A 22,538-nucleotide genomic window follows, 5' to 3' on the forward strand; every position below is an offset into this window, starting at 1 on the left:
CTACAAGAGCACTATTTTATTCATATTATCCATCATAGAATTATTGCAAGAGAGGTGTTGTGGAAAACCTTTTTCTCCACTTAGCAGACAAATGTATTCTTTAAGAACTAATTCTCCAAATATGGGTAAATCTTTAGGGAAAAAAAGTGTCAGAAAGAGAACGAGGCATCTCAACAGCTTTAAATGTGCCTTTACCTTCAAGTATGTTGAAATTAAAGTTGACTGTAACTTTTCCCTCTAAAATATTTGCTAAAACATTGTGCTTGTCTAGGCTTTTATTAATACATGTATCTTAAAATATGTAATAAATATTATAGGATATATATTTATATAGAAAACAATTCTATATTAGATTTACATGTAGATTTAGTACATATAATAATATACGTAAATTTTATAGGAGAAAATTGTAGGCTGGTAATTCTTACAAGAACTAGAAGCCATAATTGCTTTCAATAGTACAAATGGGAGGCCTGGCTGCTGTATCCTGAGGCACCTCTCCTCACCCAAGCTTTTGTCCTTCTAGAGGTATATTCTCTCAGGAATGCAACACAAGGTGGTGCTGTTGTATTTATGCTAAACCAGCTGCAAGCCCAGCCACTTAGGCTATCTGTAGATTTGATCTGAAAGTGTTAAGTGTCAAAGGCAGGGAGGGATGGGTTTTGCATATATAAGTGTTTACAGTGTAGTTATCCTTTCAGAGAAGAAAAGCTACGTAGAAATAAGGTGATGGAAAGTAAGGTTTGTCCATTTGTGGAAGCTTCTGGGAAAAGCATCTTAACAGAAGAAAGTGAAACAGCAAATGGGTTCCTTTTGTGACTAAATTGCAGGCGCATAGAATGTTCAGGGCTTGAAGAGATACCATTGAGATATTATCTAACCCATTCTCCAATTTTCAGCCACGATTTCATTTATTAAAGTATAAGCCCGTGAAACTTTTTTCTTTAAGATTTCCCAAAGAAGGAAATGGGGCAAATTAACAATCAACCCTAGTGCCAGCCATCCTCCCCTCTGCCTGTGATGCAGAGCTGAGCACCTCCTCACACTCCTTTCACTCTGAATTCACATTCACGGGGGATGGAAGGAATGTCACCAGTGGCCCTGCTTGGTGAAGGAACTGCAAGGGACTAGGCCTTAGGGAGCTCAGATTCTCCTCCCTCATCTGACTCTCAACAAGGCAGCCTTCAGATTCTGCATCTCCAAAGACTCAAGAGGTTGGACTAGCATCAGTGGTTTCCACAAATAGTTAGATCAAAGAATTGCCTGGGATGTTTTGTCAAAAATACACATTTCAGAGTCCCACCGACAAAACTGCTCAATCAGAATATCTAGGACAAGGCCTAGAAATTGTACTTAAAAAACTAATAACAAAAGCTGAAGGCTTTTCCCCTCCTGGAAAACTTTTTTCCTGTCTGAAGTTGGGGAAATTACCTATAAATTCATAGGCAGGTAGCCCAGCAAAAGCACTATTGGCTGGTGAATAGGTGAATAGATATCAATAGGTTAAATAGCTCTTAATTCCCACATGGCTTTAAAATTTTCAGGCATCTCAAACACAAACCCTTTGAAAAATAAAAGTAAATTATCCCAGGTCCAAAGTAACTTTCTTTTGAATTATACTCCCAGTATAATTCTATTGTTATAATTACATTTTTACAAAACTGGAAAGTTAAGGAGCTGGTCAAATATTTGGCCAGTATATAAAACATATTCTGACAAATTCAGCTGTGTTGAAGTCCCTCAACAAGTCCTCTAGGAGGGGGCTTCCTTACTCTTTCAGATTTTGTCTAATTTGGCGAAGTGAAATTCAGTAACAATGCAATTCAGATGATTTACAACCTGAAAGTCTCATCTGAAAGAATCAGATAATTGAAGCAACATTTGTTTACTCTAGCTTATAGTACCAAGGTCATTAATTCTGCTTTCCATTTCCCTTGCTAATATAATGTGACCTCAATGTAATTTTCTAAGTAAATCAATTAGGAGGTTTGGCTTGCATATGCAACTCTCACAAATGGATAATTATCCCAGCAAACAGAAACCTATATACTTTTTGCAAGCCCCAATGTTGGTGTCACTTTCAAATATTTGGTTCTCATTATTTGTAGATTAAAAGCCATTTATAAGTCTAATTACTTTGTTCCACAACAATCTAAAGATCAATATTTCCAGCTCCATGGATCAAATGTATGAAATGATGCATTGGGCCAAAATTAGCATTTAGTTACATATTAAAGTCAGTTAACATCAGAGCTAAGCTCCACTAAATGCCTTTTATGTAATTTGTCCATTAGACCTTTCAAACCACCTCTCAAAATTCGGGCAAGCTACTACTGTTTATCAGTTACAAATTTCCATATTCCTCTGCTGCTCAGTCATGCTGTTCCAAATTACCTCTAAGTCCATGTCTTGTGATTCTCTGTATAATCACATCTGCATTTCCCTGATTTTCTATTAGCTTGTGTCATCCTTTCAGGATTGCTCATGAATGCATTTGTTCCCTTTGTCAGAAGGACACCAGTGCACAGCTCTTCCTCTATTTTGACTCCCAAGCGCCACTGAATAAAAATAGCCTTGTGTCCTCTGGAGTTCTCTGAACCATTTAGGGAAAAAAGAATGCCTGTCATGGAATCACTATCATTTGTAATATCCTCTGCAAAAGAAAGCCACGAGGGGGAAAAAGCCCTAGAACTATTTGTGACCTCATGAAATACAAAAGAAAAGAAAATGTGCCCGAAACAATACAGCTTTTCTTTTCTGTCCTGACTTCTTGGAGCCCCAGTGATTTTGGTTGCCAGACCCGGTCCTGGTTGCGGAGAGGGTCTGAACGTGAGGAAATCGGTTGCTGCCTCAGCAGCGGGTGTGAAATCATCCTGCATTTTGAACCAGGCTCTGTGCCTGCACCACCCTTACTGTTACTGGCTCTAGAAAACTGAGGATGCTTTCTCCCTGGATAGGGCAAACCTTGCTCCTTCTTTGGCCAGAAGCTCTCTCCCGCCGCCTCAGTGGAAGAACTGCTTGCTGGGCCCGCAGACTGCGGTTCTTCAGGCAGCCAATTTTGAGCTTTGTCCTCCATCGAGCTCCCGAACTTCCGAGGCTGGAGAGTCCTGAGGCATAAGATGGAAACTGTATCCACCTCACAGGGCCGTTTGCATTGAATAAACGTTCCCCGTGGCCCCGCCTTGCCCCACAGATGCGAGGGGTTGTTGAGAGAAGTGGCCTCCAAGTGGGGCCCACGCTCAGGGGCCGCACGGCTGTCCAGCGAGGCATGGAAAGAGGATGTGACCTCAATGTGAAGGGGGTATTGGGTTTTTACGATATTTGTACGCGGATCAAAGCTGGTGCCTTCTCTAGATCTCCACGTGAAATGCTCCTGGGACTCGGTACATGGGATGTCCTGGGGAGTAGCGCCAGTGCCATGTCACAGGAGTGCCAGGGGAGTCACCACACGTCCGTACACATTTTTCTACAGGGCAACAGGCTGCAGTGTGTGTGTGTCCTGTGCAGCAGGTGGCATAATGGCCCCCCAAAGAGGTCTGTGCTTTAGTCTCTGGGGTCTGTGGGTATCACCTGCCTCGCTAAGAGGAAATTTGCAGACGTGATTAAGTAAAGGGATCTTGAGATGCGGAGGTTACCCAAGGTTATCTGGGTAGGCCCAGTATAATCACCAGAGGCCTGACAGTAAATGAAAGAGGGAGACAGGAAAGTCCTAGAGAAAGTTGTAGCAACCAAAACAGAGTTCAGAGCGATAGGATTGTGGGAGGAGCAACAGGCCAAGACATCCCGGCAGCTCCTGCCAGCCAGAAGAGTCGTGGAGGCAGAGCTGCGCCTATAGCCTCCAGAAAGAACACAGCCCTGCCGAAGCCTTCATTTTTCCCCAGTGAGACCCATTTTGGGTTTCCCACCTCCAGAATGGTAAAAATATTAAATTCGTGTTGTTTTAAGCCACCACATTTGTGGTAATTTGTTACAGCAGCAAGAGCAAACAGACATATTGTGTTTAAGTGGATTCGTGAATACCATTGTCTAGTTTTAAGGAAAGGAATGCCACCAAATGGGCAAATGTCCTCTAAAGAGATTTCTGCAGAAAAAAAAAATGTTGCTGAAAGACAGCCTTAATAATGCAAGCTCAAGCGAACAATAACAAATTGGCAGAGGTGGACTTCACCTTATTTTTCAGTTCATTTTGAAGTCAAAGCCATGATGATGTAATATACTTAACCTTTCTGCTTCCGTGATAATAATTAAATGAAGACAATGGTTTTTATATCAGGAATACATTAATTGAAAATAATTTTACTATTAACATATGCATTTTATATCTATTAAATCCTTTTTTATTTAATTAACCTTTTATTTTGAGGTAATTGTAGATTAACGTGTAGTTGTAAGAAGTAATGCAGAGAGAAGAGTTTCCCCCAGTGGTCATGTCGGGCATAACTATAGGTTGCAATATCACAACCAGGTTATTGACTTTGATACAATCCACTGACCTTATTTAGATTCCATCAGTTTTACATGCAATTGTGTGTGTGTGTGTGTGTGTGTGTGTGTATTTAGTTGCATGTAGTTTTATCATTTGTGTAGATTCACGTAACTACACTACAGTTAAGTTACGGAATAATTTCCTCAAGGTGAGGATCTATTACACTGCCATTTAGTCATATCCAGCTCCCTCCCCACTTCTCCCAGCCTTTTGCAACCAGTAATCTGTTTTCCATTTCTATAATTAGTTATTTCAAAACTATTGTATAAATGGAGCAGTTCACCTTTACTCAAAGGTAACCTTTTGAGAGTGAATTTTTTTTTTTCATTTAACATAAGTCCCCTGGGAGCCATCCAAGTTATTGCATATATTAATTTTTTATTGTTGTTGTACCAAATTACCACAAATTTAGCCACTTAAAGCAACACATATTTATTATCTTACAATTCTGAAGGTCAGAAGTCTAGGAACAGCATGGTTCAATTGCTTAGAAGCTCACAAGGCCTACATCAAGGCCTACATCCCTTTCTGGAGGTTCTGGGGATGGAGCAGCTCTAAGTTTTTTCAGGGTTGTTGGCCAAATTCAGCTCCTTGCAATTATAAAACAGAGGACCCCATTACTTTCACTGGCTGTCAGTGGGGACCCGGTCTGTGCTCTTAGAGTCTGCCTGCATCCTTCTTATGCTGCCTGTGTGGCCCATGAGTCCCTCTGACACTTAGAATCTCTCTGGTCTTTATTTTTACTCTTTTTAAGTTGGGGGAAAAATCTGAAGGCCTACATAGATTTTTTCCTTTTTTTAAAGAGAGAGAGAGAGCACAATGGGGAGGGGGTGGGTGGAGAGGCAGAGAAGGAATCATAACCAGGCTCAGTGCTGATATGGAGCTCTATCTCATAACCCTGAGATCATGACCTGAGCTGAAATCAAGAGTCAGATTCTTTTTTTTTTTTTCAAAATTTACTTATTTATTTATGATAGACAGAGAGAGAGAGGCAGAGACACAGGCAGAGGGAGAAGCAGGCTCCATGCCGGGAGCCCGATGTGGGACTCGATCCCGGGACTCCAGGATTGCGCCCTGGGCCAAAGGCAGGCGCCAAACCGCTGAGCCACCCAGGGATCCCCAAGAGTCAGATTCTTAACTGACTGAGCCACCCAGGTGCCTCTGCATAGATTTTTTTCCTCTTGTTAAACACTAGGTGGATGTTTACAGTCAGGGCTATGACTTGAAACCTTAGACAGCCACAGAGGAGAGAGAATGAGAATGTTCCACAGTCCATCCAAGCCAAATAACATCAGAAGTTTTATAAGAAATCATTCATTGATTCAACAAATATTTATTTTCTTACATATTCAATGCTTCATGCCACAGGTTGTAACCCTGATACATATAATCTTTGTCCTGATGGAGACAAAGCTCAGTGACAACTCCAGATCAATAAATAAGCAAATTCAAAGGAGGGGCAAGTACAATGCTAGAAGAATGACGGAATGCCATAAGCACATACAGGAGGAGTGTTTGAGTCTGGAATCATTTGGATGTAAGTGACAGAAACCCACAAGGAGCAAAAACTGGTGATTTAAAATGTGGGTAGAGGTAATTCCCAGGAAACCAAAAGGGTAGGAAACAGAGCTATTGGAAGAAAGGCAGCTGGTTTCTTGTTCTTCATCTTCCTGAAGCCATGTGATCTTGCACATTTGTTTCTTTCTGGGCATCTCTTTCCTTCTTTGAAGGCTGGCTATTATTATTATTACTATTACTATTATTATTATTTCTTTACACACATGGCAGAATATGGATGCCCCACACTGGCAACCCAACTGAGCTTACCTCTCTTCTTATTTCTAACATGAACTAAAATGAGTTATTATGCTAGGTTCCAAACCAAATTCTCAAGAGAGAATCTGACTGGCCTAATTTAGCTCATGTACCCATGTGGGCTGAGAAGACATCTTACATTAGGTCTACTGCATGGAGTACCAATATCTCGGCTGATTAGGGGATTCAGGGAGAGTGTCCAGGGGAAACAGTGACTGACTGAGATGGCAGGGATGATGTTACCAGGAGCCCAGAGAGGACGTGGCACATTTGGAGCACTGAAAGAAGCTTGGGACAGCTGGAACTTCCGTACAGTGGGTGTGGAGTAGGGACCAACAAATGAGAAGTTGAGTATGGAGAGGGAAGAAGAGGCCAGATGAGAAAAGATCTTGAAGGCCATGCAGAGGGGCTGAGTTTGGTGAGGTGGTCTTTCATGATGTAAACTTTAGTATGAAGAAAATTGTCCCTTCCCACCAGAGCACTATTTATGACTATATTGATTCCAGCCATACACTTCAAAAGACTAAATTAGAATATTTTGTTTGGGTTCATGGCCACATGGCTTTCTCTCCAGTTGTCTTCCTCTAGCTGTCCTTGTCTGGGCTTTCTATGAGCCTTGATTGAGGTATGGTACTCTCGTTTTTGGGAGTGGGGTTGAATGCACATTGGAAGAGCTGAGTTGGTGCTTGCTCTGGAATTTCTGTCTGTCTCCCTGCTTGAGATGTGAAAAGTAAAAATGAACTAATTCTCGGGCAAAATACTATTCTTCTTTTTTGGTAGATCCCTAGGGGCTACCATCTTTAATAATTCAATACCAAGGTTCATGTCCAGGTTAGAAAATAATTAATTCTTACTGAAATTTTAACTTACCAATTTTAAGAATCTGAATTCAAGACTAAAAGAGTAGAGATGCTTTTTAACTGCAGGACTAAATGTTGAGGCTCTACTATATTGCAGTTTTCCTTAGGAAATTTTCTGGACTGGCTCAAATCTATCATTGAGCTGACTTTTACCCAAACTGGCACCTCATGAATTATTCACACTTATGAAAGTACAAAGTCCATGAAAAAATTATTATTTTTGCTACTGACTTGAATAGCCAAGATACTTGTCATCTCTCAACATTAATTTTTGATGGCTTGCTCCTTGGATAACAGAAAATGAAGCCAGGGAGGGCTGAAAGAACAAGAAATATTCCTCCTTTTGTGCTTGGAGATATGCAACTCTACTTTTCTCTGACATATAAAAGATCCTCTGAGAGAAATGGAACCATGGCACCAAAGGGTAGCAGACCCCTGAAAAGTGAGACTAAAACCAAAATACAATGGATACTTGAACATTAAACAAGATACGTACTAAATAGAGTGAATGTTTATTAAACTAAATTAAACTTGATATTTGAAAATCACCCAAAGATTTAAAAATTAAATCCCCGTAATATTTCTCAGGAGCTAAAATGAAAAATAAATTCAGGTCACCAAATTATCTGTAAGAGTTGTACCTTTCCAAACAAGCCCACTTATCTTTAGGGATAGGGCAGAGAACAGACTTCACAATCCTCCATATTTACAACACGTTTTGCATTAAACTGTTTTCCTGAATTCCATGAAATTTATTTGCTAGAATATTTTTCTTCTTTTGTCCTTTTTATAGAATTTATGACTATAAGATATAACTGATGTCAGAAAAAAGTCTGTTTTGTATTGTTCACAGCAACTTTACCCCAAAGAAATTCAAGGGACTTTCCAGATCTAAAGTATATAACCCAGCAAGCTTTCTCTATATATTATGAAGTGACATAGTACATAGAAGTCACAAATACCTCACTCACTCATTCGTCCAGCTGTATTTTCATTTTTTTTGATTCATCAGATATAATCTCTCTGCTGTTATGGTTTCAACTGCACAGAAATAGGAAAGCAATATAAAAACACAACAATGGAAGTACAGAGTTTTCCCATCTTCTGGTTTCTTTATTTAATCAAACCGGACTTAAAATGGATCATTTCACCATATTAGCTCTTGGTTTAAAGATGTAAATAAATTAATATGTAATTATGTATGTAGAATATACATACATACAATATACTGTTTTTTCCTATCCTACAGTAAACTATAGCTTCTGCCATGCTGTGATATGCATTCATCACCAAGAGTATGACCAAGGGTTCTTCCCTTAAAGATGAATTTTTCAACTGTAGTCCTAAGACCATTTCCTTAGGAGTAGAGCAGAGAGGAGTCAGAGCATGGAACAATGACTTGCCAATTTGCAGAATTCACACAAAAGGCAAGATTCTGTGATAGTCCAGAACAGATAGTTCCAAGCAGACTGTGTGTTGACAGGTAAGGGAGAGAAGCTGATTCACACCGTTCTCTGTGGCATGGTGTTCTTGGATATTGCTATTGCTCTGGAAAAAATTTGTCTGCTGTTCATTATCAGAACATGCACCACACACACTGTGGAGATTGTTCTCTGCTCTAGTGACACTCTGGGTTGTCCATTCTGTCCCTTTCTCAAGGCTCTGAGACAAAAACATACTAAGGCTTCTCAAATAGCGTTAGTCCCCTGAGAGGAGGAGGAAATAAATGTCAGTGTCTTTATTTTCAATAGGGAAAGTAGGCCAGGAAATAGTAACTTACCAGCTAGATCTCTGGCAAAGCAAAAAATAAAAAAAGGAAAGGGACAATTTTCTAGCTATTTGGTGTTGAAACTCTGTGATGTTTTGAATCCCATGAATATGTTTCAATACTTTGTATTTGCAGTTCCTGTTTTAGTTTTCGGGATACAAAAGGATTAAAATTTTGAACACCTCAATTTTGTAGCTTCATGTTTCAAATGCTAGAGATTCTTAAACTGTGGTAGGATAGAAATAGAATCAGTAGTGGTGTTTTAAATCATATGTAAATTTCACTGTTTTCAAAACCTAGGAGAAAAAGAATAGTGCTTTCTTTTGAAAGAATGTTCTGTGAAAAGAAAAAATATATATTTGGGGGTTTGCACTTCTGATTTGCTATCATCGTTCGTGGGAACTGAGAGGACGTGAACAGTCCTCTCTAGAAGCAGTCTAGAAGCAGAACTAAATTGGTAGTGACTTGAACTACATGGCATCATTAAGCAGGTGTGTCTGACCATCCTAATCAGCAAACTCCAACTTGGATAATGAGAAATGTGAAAACAATGTCCATAGTTTGCTGAGTTAGTAGATAAAAGAGTGAACAAAGAATGGATCGTAGAAATGAACTCTTAGAAGAAAATGTCAGAGCAAATCTTTTTGACCTTTAGTTAGGCAATAATTGTTTCTTAGATATGACACCAAAAGCAAAAGCAACAAAAGAAAAAAGATACATCAATTGGACTACATCTAAATTTAAATCTTTTTGTCTCAAAGGAAACCATGAAGAAGTGAACAGACAAACCACAGAATGGAAAAAAAATGTTTGCAAATTATATATATATATATATATATATATATATATATAATAAAGCACTTGTATTTAAATAATATAAAGAACTTTTAAACTAGATAGTAAAACTACAAATAGCATAATTTACAAATGGGCAAAGGATTTGAATAGACATTTCTCCAGAGAAGAGACATTATTGGCCAATAAGCCCATGAAAAGAAGCTCAGTATCCTTAGTCATTACAGAAATGCAAAGCCTAGGTGGCTCAGTTGGTTGAACTTCTGGCTCTTGATTTCAGCTGAGGTCCTGATCACAGGGTTGTGGAATTGAGCCCCTTGTCTGGCTCCACTCCTCACTTGCACACACAGTCTCTCTCTAGAAAAAAAAATGCAAATCAAAACCATAATAAAGTACCACTTCTCACCCACCAGGATGACTAAAATAAAAAAAGACAATAATGAGTGTTAGCGAGAATGTGGAGAAACTGAAACCCTCACACATTGGTGGGAAAATAAAGGAATACAGCTATTTTGGAAAAGCCGGGTTGCAGTTCCTTAAAATGTTAAACATTGAATTACCATACAACCCAGCAATTCTATTCCTCAGTAAGTACTCAAGAGAATTTAAAACATATATCCACACAGAACCTTGCAGTTGAATGTTTATAGCATCATTATTCATAATGTTAGAAATTGGAAATAACCCAGATAATCATAAACTGATGAATAGAAAAACAGTATATAGTACAGCCTTATGATGAAATTGTATCTGGTCATAAAAGTAATGTGAAGTTGGGATGCCTGGGTGGCTCAGCGGTTGAGCACCTGCTTTTGGCCTAGGGCATGATCCTGGAGTCCCAGGATTGAGTCCCGCATCGGGCTCCTCTCAGGGAGCCTGCTTCTCCCTCTGCCTGTGTCTCTGCCTCTGTCTGTATTCATGTATGTCTCTCATGAATAAGTAAAATCTTAAAAAAATAATAATGTGAAGTACTGATACATACTGCAACATGGATGAACCGTGAAAACGCTTTGCTAAGTCAAAGAAGCTAACACAAAAGACAACATATTATATAATCCCATTTAGATGAAATGTCCAGAATAGGCAAATTCATAGAGAGAGAAAGTATATTAGACATTGAGAGCGGCTGAGGAGAGGAAAGTATGGGGTGAGTGCTCACTGGTGTGATGAAAACATTCTAAAATTAGTGATGATGGACATATTAACTATTAATATATGAAAAGCCACTCAATTATACATCTTAAAATGGTGAGTTTTGTTATGTGAATTATAATAAAGCAGTTATTTTTTAAAATTGTGACCAAGATTCAGTTTGAGTTGCTGAGGGGTAGGGCAGAGGAATCTGCAAAATAGATGTGAACCAAATCATTTTTACAGGTTGCAGAATCTTGATGATGTTTTTTTTAGAATGTTCTTTTTTCATATTAAGTGTTCCTTAGTTGGACTTAACCTGTATATGCAAAGTATGAAAAGAAAGAATTGTTCTTTCAAATACCAGGGAAATTGGGCAGTGCTTTCCACAGACACGACCGGAAGCAGGTCTCTCTGTGAACTTTGCATAAGATAATGCTCCAAATCACATTGAATTTCAAAACTTAAGAAAGTTAGTCAGCTCAAGGGAAAATAGTCAATTAGGGAACAAATAAAGTTGGTTTCTGCTGTGATTTTATTTTATTTTATTGCCATAAAAATCACATTTGTTCCCAAAGACTGAATTAGTTGCTTATAAAGTCAGGAATATTTTTATTAAAAATATAGAATCTCACTGATAACAACAACCGTTACATATACATAAAACTGTCATTTTATGTATATGTATATATATACACATATGTTATATATATATACAGACACACATATATATAATATATAGCATGTGGCTATATGTAATACACATATATAATATAGAACATATAGTTATAAGCACACACATATGTATAAAATCTTTGTATTTCTAAGCGAATCATCTGGTGTTGCCTCAGATAAAAAATAATTTTGGCTAAACTGGGGCTAAAAAGACTTGTTGAGTTTTTCCTTTTGAAAACCATAATCATTGTTACTTAACCAGAAAAAAGGTTATTAATACAATTGTTGAGAATAAATGATCACAAAGATGTTTTAGTTTGTCTTTGTCCTTGTCCTTGTCCTTGTTATAAAATTCTACAAGTCTATGCACACATCTTACCTTTTTAGTTTTATTCCAAGGGAGGGGAAAAAAAGGTCAGAGTTTTTAATGCTGAAGTGACATTGGCAAGGATTTCGTAAATTTGGGGAACAGATGGTGTATGGTATGTATGAGCCCAGCTATTGAAGGCTTACAGAGTGACTCATGAACTGATAGCTGTTTATTGAAGGGGAAGAAAGGGCATTATCTTGTTTAAAATGTTGCCATTTTGCAGAGAGAATAGAAATCTCACTCCACTTTGAGCCTGTCTCCTTTCTCGTTTTATTAACAATAAGGCATTTTTCTTTTTTTCAAATTATTTATTACATTTCATTCTTTTAATATAGCTTTTGTAGGCTGGGCCAAATTTTTACTCCAAATGAAAGGCAACTGCAATGTGTTTTCCTGAATATGTTTTAGCCTATTGCTTTCCATATGTTAGAAAGCATGTCCACATACATGGATACATTCATTAGATTGGCTTATATGTCATATTTGGAATTGAGTAAACTAGTGTTTTGGCTTCCTTTAGTCAAAACATGAAATTAGAGGGAAAATGAAGTATAATGCTATTAATGGATTTTGAATGTCAACTGCTGACAAGTTATGTGGTGAGGGGGTGGAAAAAGAGTCTTAGCAACTCTTGATCATTGCAGTTTGTATGCCAAACATCATGCATATAATGATGATATGATTTTGACTGTAACTGGTGACTACTGAAGGTTGCCCAGTGGCTTGAGGTACTAAGATCCGAATTCCTGTCTTTATCTGTAATAAATTAGAAAACCAGTTCCCTGTCTTGGTTGCATCTCTCAATTCTGGTTTGCTTCTGGTGTAGAAAGAGAGAATATTAAGTTTAGAGTGCTCAGGGATTGAGCCCTGCCCAAAATAGCAACTGAAAAAGAAATTTTCCACAAGGACTCTTGGAGAAAGAGAATGTATCTCCCTCACCCAATAAGTTTTGATTCTCAGGCATGGGTAGAAAGAAACATCACTGTTTTCTAGTCCATAAAAAGGAAATAACGTAGGATGTGGAGGAAGATAAACAAAGCTGATGTGTATCAGTCCTCAGCGTAGTACATGGTACTAGAATAAGACAAGCTCAGACCTATGAGGGACAGGCAGAGACCAAAGGCCAATGGAAAGGCTCACTAAGGTCAGGTCAGGAAAGGCCCTCCTCACTGAAGTTAGGTGCATGCATTGGGAGAATAAACCAACTTGTGATTATTATCCTCTGTAAGGCAGAGTTGAAGCTCAGGACAAGATAATATCCAAAGAGTAGGCATTATTTCAAGAAGTATTAATACTAAGAATTCTAATTTAGTATGTAAGGCACAGAGACTATGGACAATGAAATAAATATTCTGTTGTGGTTCTGGGATTCCAGTGCATTCACAGTCAGACTCTAGCTAGTGATTGGGAGAATAAAATAGGGAATCTGTCCCCTGGAAAGGTCTTAAAAAGTTAGGATGGGTATCACAGCCTAGATAAGCAAGCTGTGGGTTAACTAAAGCCTTAGAGGGCCAGTAAGGTAGATGACCTAGGACCTACAGGCTATGGAATGGGGAATGGGTTGAAGCCCATGGCTAAGTACTGGGTCAAGACTGTGAAGCTGTGGAATGAATTAAGGACTCACATTTCCTCACCTGGCTCTGTGTAAGGTTATGTTCCTGGCACATCTAGTCCCAGTTCTGGCTGGTAGTATGGATTGATCAACGGACTGATTGATTGGTTTATACCTCCATTCCATTCTCAATAAGACTTAAGGTGACAGTCAGCACGATTTATCCCCATAGGACACTCAGATACTGGTGCTTATCCAGAATAGCTAAGTGAGTTTAGAAGGAATCTTCAGCTAGCTGGATGGCCAGCGTAATATCTAGGGATGATTTGTGTAGATGCCTTATGCATGATGGAGAAACATGTGATGGGAAATTTGGAGTATTTCAAAGTGCCTGGACACCTAAAGGCAATCACTTCTCAAAGGCAATAAAGAAGTCTCTCTTGAGAAATCACATGGTTAAGAATGTGCTTTTGGATCTGAGTTCTTTGTGGCCTAGGTTAAACCTTCCCAGGGACCAACAGGCTTTCCTCTGAGCTTGCAAACCCGCAGGTAAGGTACCTCAGCTGGCTTCCGCTTTCCATGAGCACTCTACCACTTGACAGCTGCAGTGCATGTCTCAAGGACACAGAAGGTCAGAGTTTGGATAAACTGCTCATAAGCTGTGGCCCTCACAGTGTCACTCATATACAAGTATATTTTTATGCACCAGAACTGCACATTCACTCGTGCAATACTCATGTTGAGTGCTTATGATCATCAGTATGAAGTCAAACTACACTTTTAGTGAGCCCACATGTGGCAGCCACTATGTTGGGTATTTTAGCAATATTATTTCCAATCTTCATAATTATTCTATGATCTAGGGCAGAATTATTAGCTGTATTTTGTAAATAAATAAACTGAGGCTTACAGAAGTCAAACAAATTACTCCTAGAGCATAAAACTAGAAAGAAGCTAAGGTTCTGTTCAAATCTTTTGTTTAATGCCAACCCAGTACTTTTCCCCCTACCACCCTATGTCTATATACTGTTGTCACAGGGCCTGACACACTGGGCAATTTCTGTTGTGTACCAACTTTGCCTTTAATTCATTTATGGACATCCTTAATTTTCTGAATATCTGACAAAAGAAAGGAAACTAATTAATTAAGGTTACACACAAACCTAGTGCAAATAGAATATAACAACCCTCTGTATATGTGAGTGCTACTTATACATACATATATATCTACACACTGTCAAAATTATAAAACTTAAAAATCACTAGATAAGAAAAAGCTGAAGTCCTAATCACATTCTTTGGCTCCTTGAAAGCAAAGAAAATGCAATTCTTCACCAAAATAGTCTTCAACATGGATTTCTAGAGCTAGGAATCCTGTCCTACCTTATTCCTTAAATGATGTTGGGCAGACTGCAGAGCTGCTGATGTGGAAACACAGCTGTGGTACTCTTGGACAACTTACTTTGAGAAGAATTCTAAAATATGGAGCAAACTCATATGTTAAAACCCAGTGTGTCTTTCACTTTTCAAAAATGCATTATCTTATGCCTAGGAGAATATTTATTACTCTCTTTTTTAAAAATGTTCCCTTTTTGATGAAAAATGTTCAAAGCCGGAACAAAGCATTCTTACTTGAGATAATTTCAGGAAAATAGTTCAGGGAGGTGGGCATGGAGAAGAGGCTTGAGAAACTGCAGAAAAAGGGGGAAAAAACCCACAGAAATGTAATTTTAGTATCATTTTCTTGGCTTTTGAACATCTCTTTGTTGTGTAGTTGAGGCAGCTTTATGAGTTCTTTATGAGAAGTAAGTGAAAAGTCTGAATTGATGTCTCCTTGGGAAAAGCTGGAGCTGAGTGTGAGTGATATCTATTATCACTCATGGAACCAGGATGGATGCAATTCTCCATTACACGCCAGCAGTGGTGAGGGATTGAACAGTTTCTGGTGTCAGAGGTGAAAAGCTTCAACTTAAGGGAGACTTTTTTTGCTGTAAGTTTTGCTACAGGGAATTTTTGATGCTTTTGATATGTATATTTCAAAGTATGGAAGACCCAGAAATGGAAAAGCCCCTATTGGGAAAATCTCTCTGTTCATAATCAGCCCAGCAGAGCTAGTAAACTGCATTGAATTCCTCTCCCATCTACTTTCCCTCTCACACTCACCTCCTACGTGCATCAAATACACTTATTTGGAGCATACAGAAAATGTGTGTTCCAAATATATGAAGGGTCTATTCTTCCCATGGGACTTGGCTGGGTAGATTTCTGTGCCCTTCCCATTATTCTGTGAAAGCTGCCTCCTGTCCGTCTCTTATTGCTATCCCGTTCAAAATAAGTGAAACTTGTTTTCCAGCTTTTCAGAAGAGATAGACAATAGCCATATAAAAGCAGAGATACACACAGCACATCCGGAGCCATGGAGGATAGGAATCTTTTTTTTTTTCTTTCTAAAAAATAAACAAACTTAAGTGTGTATGGGACTGAGATTTTCTTTGCTCTTTTTGTGGCTGGGAGATGTCACATGTTTACATGTGTCTGTACCCCTTTTTGGTACTGCAAATCCACAACTTCCATGCCCACCCTTGGAGGTCTCCATGGAAAAGATAAAATGGCAGAAAATATTGGGATGGCAATAATTTTTCACAACAGAGATGAGTTTCTTTATTTTATGAAACGATGTGAATTTGCTCACTCTAAAGATGATACCACAGAAATACAGAGTAAAAGGGATGTCATAAGGCCTGGTGAACTTTTAATCATGTCCTAAATCCTTCTGAACAGGGGACAAGGTTACTTTTCATACTTAAGAAGAATGACTACAATCTTTCCAGACCTCTATAATTCAAGATTCTTGAACTATAAAGATATCCAGTCACCGTTGTCAAACATTGTATCAGGCAGAGGTTAATCAGAGAAAGGCTTTTGGGCATATCTAGGCTTACAAAAGCTGTAATTGAGCCAAAAAACTGATCTAAAATAGTGACTTCTTCCTCTGGTGTCTGGATCTCCAACATCATACAGTGGTTATTGCACACCGGGCTTCTCTTTTCTGTGGGATGTGGGCCACTGCAGAGGCATCTTTGTCTAAGAAGCATAGCCTGAGAAGGAGCCACTCACATAGGGGAGCCCCTTTTTGACAAGAAGGAAGTACTGATTTTACTTATGTGCTTATTTTCGGCCAGGTATCTTCCTGAGATAGGCACAGGGGAGCTAATTGCTAATATTCTAGCATAAGAACCAGCTGAAGGCATAGCAAGTAGCCATATTTTCTTCCTCTGCTGTCTGCTGGACCCAGAGGTATTTTGGCAAGGACTTTTCCAGTGCCTGAGAAGTGCCAGGCACTAGGCATTGGGATGCAGGGATGAACATGAGAGACACAGCTCTGGCCCCCGGAGGGAGACAGGCATTAAGCAGTCTCGAAAGTATTTTATTCACGTCAAGCGTTGTGAAGGGGTACAGGACACAGTGAGTGTATGACTTGGGTATTAATGCACATGGGGATCAGGAGGTTTTCCTCAGGAATTTATGTTTATGTTGAGATCTGATAAATGAGTCAAAGCCAGATAAAGAGAGTAAAGTTCAGCCCAGCACAAATAAAATATGTCTGCCACATGACAAACAAGGAAGCTCCTAACAGCCCTTTCTGCCCCCTTCCCCACATTATTCCTTTGGCTCTATGGTCTAGGAGATTTCTTCTGTTCCCTCCATTCTAGCCACCACACTGGTCACCTAGTATCTGTGTGTATGTCAAAGTTCTTTTTTTTCTTTTTTAAGAGTAATTTAAGATTCCCAGTAAAATTGAGGACAAAGTAGAAAGATTTCCCATGTCTCTTCCACATAGGAGCTTTTTAAAATAGGATGGAGCCTCATCTTTTCAGGGCTGTTATACTTAAGTGTCCAATCATCTAGAAACAGAGGTTAAATAATCAGGATTACACGGGCTCCAAGAGCACACTGATTCTAGAATTTTAACTCCATGATTATATGGCTTTTCCCCCCTTGCCAGTTGGACCGAAAGTAGGGCAAAAGCCGGCTTTAAAAGTCTGGAAAGGTTCTTTTCCCAGAGCAGTACCGGAAGCTCCTCTTCGAGTGCCGAGGGCCGCCTTCTGGGCCCGCGCAGGCAGAGTGGCCCGCGGTGCTCACTCCCCTGGAGCGCTCATGACTGGCAAACGGAACCAAGGCAATTTGCTCCTAGATCAGGCAAGGGTGAGTGAGAGCAGGAAGTGCCTGGAATCAGAGCTGCCTTACAAAGGGCAGAAGAGAAAATACAGCTCAGCAAAAACTGTGACTTGGGGTTAGACGCAGGACATGTACGGAGAAGAAATCACCTAAAGCTTTGCTCTGGACAAGAACACACCTGCCCAGGGTGTGAGCCCACTGACTTGGGGGATGCCAATTTTGATCTTCCATGCGACCCTTGCCTTGGTTCCCTTCCCGCACCCTTGGTCCAGCTGGATGTCTTGCAAATGCTTACTTTTGGTCTCCAGGGGATCCCGTGAAATGGGTCAGTACAGCTCAAAGTTCATGCTTCCTCAACCTGAATGCACATGAGGGCCTCCTCAACCTCCTCACATATGAGGAGCAGTTTTTTTTTTTTTTTTTTTTTGTGGGAATGAATTATACTGAAAGTTATGCTATTGTCAGTTACACTTCTTGATATCAAAAAATCAATATTTTTTTACTCTGTGTTAAATCTCAGGTATAATGGACTGAATAAAAGAAAGACAAGTCTTCGTGGAAGTTAGTCCTATGTGGAAATTAAAAACAAAATGGAGAGCTTGAACAGAAAAATCAATGCATTGACCTATCTGAGGCTGATTATACCAGTGCCTCATAAGTTTAGATAAAATGGAATTTACCTAGAGAACGAACTCTGTAGAACATGTGGAACATATAATGCCGAGAATAAAAATAAACATTTTTAACTGTCTCAACTATAATGTTGAAAGTGAAGACTAATATCAAATATCATAATGCTGGGCTTCAGAAATTGCCAGGTGGGGTTTTGACTATCCCAATGGAAGAATCCATGGTACCCACAGTTTTCTAATTTTCTTAATTCAAAACTGTGGGAAGTAGCCTTTGAATTTTTAAACACATGTTCCTAATCACCACTCCCTGTGATAGAAAAAAATAAGAGTTTAAAGTTACCCTACCTAGGATAGACCAATGATGGGTTTTCAGAGTTCCATACATCTGGGAGCTGCTGCTTCCCCATGTGGGATCCTGTGGGGGCTGAGCCACTATACCTATTCTTGACCCATTAGACAAATGAAAAAGAAATGTTAGCAACCTGCCTCTTGTGTCTGTGTCTTCATGGCTGATTATGTGAAGATGTGCTAACAAGCCAGAGGGAGAACCCACTGCAGCTTCCCCAGTGTGAGCTAGGCTTGCTTGGTAAACTTCAGTGCATGAATGCGAATATGGAGAGAAAGGCCTCCAGATTCATTCAGCTACTCTGGACTCAGAAGGCAGGCAGGGATTATTAGGGCTGCTTCAATAGCATAGGACCTATGTATCACAGAAATAAGACACTCGTGAGAGACCACATTCAGGTCTGTGCTAGGGGACACACTTATTCACAAAATCTCTCTACCTCTTCTGCCTGGGACTGAGTATAGCTGGGGTTGCTATAGGGGTGTCATAAGAAGGGCTTAAAGCTTAAAGCTCCTGATTTTACTGTCTCAGAAGGCTGCTCTACTTACCCAAGCATAGCTCATTTGTTTGGGGGAGGAATGATGAGGAATTGGTCCTTTATCTCAGGAAGAAGTAAATAAGAGAAAGAAAGGTTGAGAAAGGAAGAGATAGATGAGGAGAATGGACCAAGGCAGACAATAGGAACTCAGGGGATTGCTACAATTGATTGAACACCATCTCTTTGCCAGGCACTCTGCTGGACCACTGATTCCATTAGGTGAAACCCTTACAAAGGCCCTGTGAGGTCAATGCTATCATCTTGTTTTGTTAATGAGGAAATCAGGGCCCAGAGAGGTGAAAAAACTTGCCCACACAATACACAAGGGTAAAAGCTCATGTTGCTGAACCTCAACCTTACCCCCGCTCCCTCCAATACCAAGTTGGAACACTTAGTGAAAACACTTGAAAGCAGCCCCATACAGGTCATTGAATGCAAGAGAACAAAAGCAACAACTCTGAGAGCAAATGTTAAGCTTATGTCTTGAAAAGGGATCTAATTTTTTTTTTGCCTTAGTAGCCTATAGAAGAAAATCTACCTTCTTGAGATAGCTAATGAGCTGTTCCGGGAGACAGAAAAGGCTGGGAGTTTAAGGATTTTGAGAAGACTGCCTGGGAAGGAAGGACAGTCCCAGGGGAAGGGTTGAGATCATGGTGTTGTCAGGTCATTGACCTCAGAGATCATATTTAAGCCAAATGCTCATTCTGTGAGATGATAATATTTAAAAAGAAAATATAAAATCACAATGAAAAGGTTTGGCCTACTTTCATTTTAAAATAAGTTTTCTGTTTTAAAATGATATCCTGCCCACATCTAACTTCTGGCAGTCCCCCACCCAGAAATCTCCCCTCAAAATAGTAAACTTTGTCTGTCATTCACAGAGTTGCAAGTTCTACTCTCCTGTCCCCAGCTGAAATCCCTTCAGAACCTCACCCTCCATTTAGACCTCATAGTCACTGAATTCTCTCCCTTTTATAGATGAAGGAATTGGGTCACAGACACAATCCTTAATAATATACATAAAAAGAGGATATCATTCTTTTCTTTCCAACCACATGACCCAGTTTGGGCGACTAATTCTAGAGGTAGTCTGCATGTGAAGAAGCGAAGTGGAGGCTCAGTATGGTAAACGTGTCGGTGGAGGTCATGGTGTGTTTAGAGAGAGCTTTTCTAGAGTCATCTCTTTGAAGGGATAAAGGGGTGAGCAAATTGGCTTTTCCGTGTCTGGCATGTCTCAGGCTTTAACAGGAAAGATTACACTTTTTAGAAACAATTAGATCTCTCCTTGTTGCAAATAAACTTGAGAGCTCTCCTGGGAGAAGGAATCTTAGCCCTTAATGAGAAGAAGAGATGTTAATTGGATATGTCAGCAGAGTTTTCATGTTGTAGCTATGGGTCCAGTTATAGTTTTACTCAGTTCTATGTTGTTAACATCCAACTTAAACTTCTTCCTGCCCCCAAAGACTGGGCCCCATAGGAGAGGGATGGATATGTTTCCAAATTCCTTTTCAGTGCTGCTCCTTTCTTGGACTCCTGCCATGCATCCTTTCCCCTCTTGGAGCATTCTTGCTCTGTCTTCTCAGCCCTTCCCTTTACTAGTGGGATTTTTCTAGGCCCATACTTAGCTTTCTTATCTTACCATTGTATACTCATTCCTGAGAAAATCTACTTTCAAGGCCTGTGGTCCAGGGTTCCCGAGTCACTAATACCAGTCCATCTCAGTCTTCTCCCAGGACAGCATGGCTAAGAGCTGGGAACTGAAACCTGCACAACATTTCTTCACCCCCATGTATGGTACCTAACATAGGATGACTTAAAAGCTGAGTTCAGCTTAGACTTGACTGGTGTGCCCATACATAGTTCCTTATGTAATGTGTGCTTCTCAGAGGGATAGCAGCTGTGTTCTGAAAGGTAGCACCCTAAAGGAGGCACAACTATTCCAAGAGTACCAGACAGAAGCTGCCAAGACCTTTTATGACTTAACCTTAGGAATCACAAAGCATTGATCTGACCATACTCCACTGACTGAAGGTCACAAGTTTGCTCAGGTTCAAGAGTAGGGGACACAGACCTCACCTTTTGTTAGGAGAAGTGTCAAAGAATTTGTAATCCTTTAAAAAAATTCCTAAAGGCTATACCTATCACTACTTTAATAAAGAACTTGGAATTAGAGAAATAAAGTAACTTGAAATATGACACATTTAAGTAGGAGAGAGTCCAGATTTAACCCAAGATTTTATGGCAGGTATGGATTTATTTTTACTTATCCTGCTAGGAACTTTATATAACTTGAATATAAGAACTAACGTCTCCGGCAGCCCGGGTGGCTCAGCGGTTTGGCACCTGCCTTTGGCCCAGGACGTGATCCTGGAGACCTGGGATCGAGTCCCACATCAGGCTCCCTGCATGGGGCCTGCTTCTCCCTCTGCCTGTGTCTCTGCCTCTCTCTCTCTCTCTCTCTGTCTCTCATGAATGAATAAATAAATAAAATCTTAAAAAAAAAAAAGAACTAATGTCTCTGGGAAATTCTCAGCAGTTTCCCCTTTAAATATCATTTAACTGCCAATTTTGTTGTTAAGAATTCACTAATTCTCTCTTTGACAAGATGATTCTTTTTCATATGCATCTCCTTATTTTTTACTTTTGCTTATTTTTGTTTTGTAATTTCTTGTTTTCTTTTTCAATGAATTTCATCCTTTTATCTCTTTCAGGATTCTAAGCTCAACTGAGGAACATATCAGCATCATATCTAGAGAGTAAGAGAGCTTTTGTCAAAAATACATCTCTTCATTTTCCTCCCTGCTGCCTTCCCCATCAAACAATAGATGTAGGGAGAGGAGGGGCAGGATGGCAGATGAGTCAGGTCCCCAAGCCACCTGTCCCCACCAAATTACCTAGATAACCTTCAAACCATCCTGAAAATCTATGAATTCGGCCTGAGATTTAAAGAGAGACCAGCTGGAACGCTACAGTGAGAAGAGTTCGCGCTTCTATCAAGGTAGGAAGACGGGGAAAAAGAAGTAAAGAAACAAAGGCCTCCAAGGGGGAGGGGCCCACGAGGAGCCGGGCTGAGGCCGGGGCGAGTGTCCCCAGGACAGGAGAGCCCCGTCCCGGAGGAGCAGGAGCTGCACCGACCTTCCCGGGCGGAAAGGGGCTCGCGGGGAGGTGGAGCAGGACCCAGGAGGGCGGGGATGCCCTCGGGCTCCCGGGGACACTAACAGACACCTGCGCCCCGGGAGAGTGCGCCGAGCTCCCTAAGGGCTGCAGCGCGCACGGCGGGACCCGGAGCAGCTCGGGGGGGCTCGGGGGCGGCTCCGCGGAGGGGGCTGCAGGGCGGGAGCAGCTCGGGGGCCTCGGGGGCGGGTCCGCGGAGGGGGCTGCGGGGCGGGAG

At 40.3% G+C, this 22,538-nt stretch overlaps 1 long non-coding RNA gene across 1 annotated transcript; it reads right to left on the reverse strand.

The window, feature by feature from the left end:
* Positions 1–9,810: 9,810 nt before the first annotated feature.
* On the reverse strand, positions 9,811–21,051 carry LOC144296433 (uncharacterized). Its single transcript, XR_013363553.1, has 3 exons — positions 20,787–21,051; positions 14,836–14,927; positions 9,811–10,081 (listed from the first exon to the last, which is right to left on the reverse strand). It is a non-coding gene; the product is annotated as an uncharacterized LOC144296433 (long non-coding RNA).
* Between the last annotated feature and the right edge of the window lie 1,487 nt (positions 21,052–22,538).

Source organism: Canis aureus, chromosome 24 (assembly GCF_053574225.1).
Source record: "Canis aureus isolate CA01 chromosome 24, VMU_Caureus_v.1.0, whole genome shotgun sequence".
In the NCBI taxonomy this organism is placed as follows: Eukaryota; Metazoa; Chordata; class Mammalia; order Carnivora; family Canidae; genus Canis; species Canis aureus.